We start from the raw sequence: 4640 nt of genomic DNA on the forward strand, positions 1-4640 counted from the left end.
TTCCTCCAGGGATTCAAGCAAACCTATCACTTGAGAGGTGGAGGTTTCACCTCCCCCCTACCAAGAAGACAAGATGTCAGACCCTACCATCCACCATGTGGCCAAGATGGCACCAGGCAGACCTGATTTCACGACTTCACTATAGCATAGGAAATACCTGTTTATCAAACAAAGCTGAGTTCCATAGATTTATTGCAGAAACTATCACTGGGAAGCCTCAGTATTAAGTCTCAAAATTCAGGGATTAGCAGTAAAGCCAATGGACCTGGTACTCTGGACCTTGTGCAGAGTGAGCACACAGTTGGAAGAGGGAAAAAATGATGATCAAGGAACTTTGATTGGAAAGTATACCAAAGTTAAGTAGGGTCTTGAAACAAGTCTTATTGGTCAAAAGACATACTTATGTTTGCTTTACTGTTATATCTTCCAGGGAAAATTCCTTCTGGGAGCAAATACCTAGGCTTTTTTCCCTAGTCCTAGTACTATTTTGCACAGAAACTAGAAAGTGTAGTGTTTGCTCACAGAAATTTTAGCACCTCAAATTATGTTCACTGCAGGGTTTTTCCTGAAATTTTCTGTATTTCATTTCTGTTTAATTCCTCTGGTGCAAATCTGAACTGTTCTCAAATATCCTTGACTCTTCATCTTCTTGTGTAAAATGTTCCTGATAGCCATGAAAAGCAGCCTCTGTCCTTATTCAATGCCCTCGGTTTTGCTCCCCTGAAGATGGCAAACAGATTTTGGTGTGAAGTCAGTGGAAATTAAACACAATACAGGATGGTTAGCATGGAACGTCTTAATAAACCATCCAAATGGTTACATGTTTGCCTACCATACTCAGACAAAAGAAGAACACTAATTTACTGAAATTAAATTTTTTCTGGTTATATTTGAAGCCTTTCCCCCCTACTCACGCCCCACCCCCACCCCGGTGTTAACTCAGGGCATGGGCTTTTGCTCTTTCCTTTTGCTGCTGCCCAGCTCCAGGATATGGCCATGGCCATGGGTTTTGGAGACCTCAAGAGCCACTTGGGCCAGGTGCTCAATGATTTCCTGACGGACAAAAGTTACATGGAGGGGTATATGCCATCGCAAGCAGATGTTGCAGTATTTTAAGCAGTCTCGGGCCCACCCCTTACTGACTTGTGTCATGCCCTACGTTGGTATAATCATATCAAATCCTATGAGAAGGATAAAGGGCAGCCTTCCAGGGGTGTAAAAACTTTGGACAAGTATGGCCCTGCAATTATGGAAGATCCCACTGGAAGTGGAGCTGTGGAAAGTAAGGATGATGATGACATTGACCTCTTTGGGTCTGAGGAGGAGGAGGAAAGTGAGGAAGCAAAGAAGCTAAGGGAAGAATGTCTTGCACAGTATGAGTCAAAGAAAGCCAAAAAACCTACTCTGGTTGTCAAGTTTTCCATCTTACTAGATGTGAAGCCCTGGGATGATGAGACAGATGTGGCAAAATTAGAGGAGTGTGTCCAAAGCCTTCAAGCAGATGGCTTGGTCTGGAGGTCCTCTAAACTGGTGTCAGTGAGATATAGAATTAAGAAGCTTCAAATGCAATGTGTAGTGGAAGATCATAAAGTAAGAACAGACATGCTGGAAGAACAGATCGTTGCTTTGAGGACTACGAACAGTCCATGACTTGGCTGCTTTTAACAAGATCTAAAATCGTCCAGATCATTGCATTGAAATAAAAGTTTCAAAGATTTAAAAAATAAAGATATTTGAAAAATGTGTCTGTTTTTACCCATTTTATCATATTAATTTTGGTTCTTCCCTAGGAATTGATATTGGTAAGTGAATGGGAACTTGGGAAATTCTTATTTCAAACTTTTTATTATTTTAAATATATTATAGTCAAGAAATATCAGGAAAACTGTCACCTGCCCAAAGTTGCAGCTTCTTTAGATGACACATAATAAATTTTATATGTACCAGTCCAATTTCCTTTCTTCATATTACCACTCTGCCTCATTTTCTTCCCATAGACCTTGGAGAGAAGAATGTATCTGCTTGCTAGTGCTTTATCTCATCAGAGTTGTCTCTGACATAAACTTCTGATAACATGAGGTTTCATATTTCCCCAGGCCGCATCCTCTGAACTCTCATGGACCAGACTCTCTCCCTGTATCCATCCTAGGTTAGCACACTCCATTCTCGATTGTGTGATTAAGTCCTTCTTGAGCCATTCATTATTCCTTGGTTGTTAGAACATGATTGAAGCTATGGATTAGAAGGAAAGTTGCCATGTGTCTCTCTGTTTGGAAAAGCTGAAGAAAATACTGGGGAAAAAACATTAAGAATAAAAGAAGCAGTAAGATATTTCTGAGTAGGCTATAAACACCAATAAAAAGAGAAAAACTTCATTATATCTGTATTTTTCTTATATTATATCTATATTTGCCAAGACAGGATAACAGGGATAAAGTTGAAATCAACAGAGAAGAAAAGTTGGAAAAACTTTTTAACTAGTAAATAATGAACAGATAGCATGAGACTAAGACAAATATCAAACCAGACCTTGGCACATCAGTACCTTAATCTACAGTGCAGACTGTAAGTTGCCCATTCTGAAGACTGGTGGGGGGGTGGGGTGGGCAGGATTCCAGAGCACAGCATTGGTGTGAATGCTCACACTGGATAATCAACAGAGCAGGCAACGGGAAGCTCATTCACAGGCATCACCAACAAAATCTATAAGAGCAGAGGATTATGCTGCATAATAACCAAGCAAAAAGGCTTAGAGACCACATATAAAGCTTACTCTGTGAGATGTTAGGAGACCTGGAGCTTTCAGAAGAACAGGGGCAGACAAACACTGATACTGATATGCTCTCCCTGAAGCACTAGGCCTGAGGAAATATAAGCTACTTTCTCATCTCTTAATTATTGTTAAAGGTAGAATCCTAACCAATGTATTAAACTTCTATAACCCTGTCATTCAAGCAATTTCTTGTTTCTTATTTCCATTCCACTAATGGCTGATCAATCACAAAGTTAACATTTATGGAACTGATAACTAGTAAATATATTTGATACCACTTTAATGATGCTTAGAAATTAAAGCTAATAGGTGATGATAAATAATTACAATAAACATTAATTATTAAGGATAATCATTCATTAAACTATATACATATATAGAGAGTATATATGTATAAATATATGTGTGTATATATATATATATATACACACACATATATATGTATATATATATATATATATTCTTTTGTCTGTGTGCATGCTAGTCCTAGGGCACAAACTCAGGGCTTAGGAGCTGTCACTTAACTTTTGTGCTCAAGGCTAGCACTCTACTACTTGAGCCAAAGCTCTATTCCTTTTTGGTGGTTAATTTGAGCTAAGGGTCTCATGGATGTTCCTGCCTGGACTGCCTTTGAACTGTGATCTTCAGATCTCAACCTCCTGAGTAAATAGGATTCAGGCATGAGCCACCAGTGCTCCACTATGTGTATTTGTATATATATATATATATATATACACACATATATATACATTATATATGTATAGATACATATATATGCATGTGTATATATGCATATACATATTTATATACATTTGTATATAGAGATATATGTACATATAACTTTTTAATAACATATTTATTATTAATTGTTTATTTCTCAGATGTGTATGACTGTGTATGATTACTTTATATGGAAGATCCTATTTGGAAAGATAAGTTGAGAAATGAAAAATATGTTTATTTACTGCTTCAAGAAATTTCTGAAAACTCATTTGTCTTGGCAAAACTTTGCTCATCTGGGCAAAATTCTTTTTCATAATGATAAGAATTGTTCACTAGAGCAAAGATCTTAGTGCACAAAATTTATCAATAAGCCATGACTCAAGTTCCTTATCTCATCCTATCTACCAATACTAAATTTATCTATCTACCTGAAGCAAATTTCAATCCCAATCAGATCTCTGCCTAGGAAAATGCCACAAAAAATTCTCTGAGCATACAACTCTGAAAAATCATAATAAATGTTATCTCCTGAAAGCACCTTTCTGAGAAACGAAGACTCCTTTACTGGTATACAAAATGACTAACAGACCTAGTGTTGCTTGGTTGGAATGGTTGACTAGGCCCTGGGAAGTCAGCAGCTTAGAACCATGCACGTGTCATTGACCTGGCAGGTGAGACCCACCAGCACCTCTCCAAAACAACTTGACTCAGAAACAGCATACTCTTCTCCAACCTCTGAGCTACCTGCTCAGTGTGTTAGGTCTGTGACTCTCTTTTCCTTTCTTTTTTATTTTCTTCTCTCTTTTCTTTACTTCCCTTTTTCTGTTTTCTTTTCTGTTCTTTTGGGGTTGGGGGGCATAGAATGGGGCTTGAACTCAGGTCCTGGCCATTGTTCCTGAATTTTTGTGCTCTACCACTGGAGTTACAGCTCCACTTCTGGCTTTTTGGTGCTTAGTTGGAGTTAAGAATCTTACAAACTTTGAACCATGATCCTCAGATCTCAGCCTCCTAACTAGCTAAGCGTCAGCCATGAACCTCTAGCACCAGCTCCCTTTTGTCTCTTCTTTTCCTTTCTTTTTTCCCTCTTATTTTCTTCCTTTTTTAGCATCCTAACTCAGAGTTTATCTCTTAGAAATATTGAAAA

General features: G+C 38.1%; 1 pseudogene; it reads left to right on the plus strand.

The window, feature by feature from the left end:
* Positions 1-1002: 1002 nt before the first annotated feature.
* Positions 1003-1650, plus strand: LOC105985598 (annotated as a pseudogene).
* The last annotated feature ends 2990 nt before the right edge of the window (positions 1651-4640 follow it).

This window comes from Dipodomys ordii, unplaced genomic scaffold (assembly GCF_000151885.1).
Source record: "Dipodomys ordii isolate 6190 unplaced genomic scaffold, Dord_2.0 Scaffold30, whole genome shotgun sequence".
In the NCBI taxonomy this organism is placed as follows: Eukaryota; Metazoa; Chordata; class Mammalia; order Rodentia; family Heteromyidae; genus Dipodomys; species Dipodomys ordii.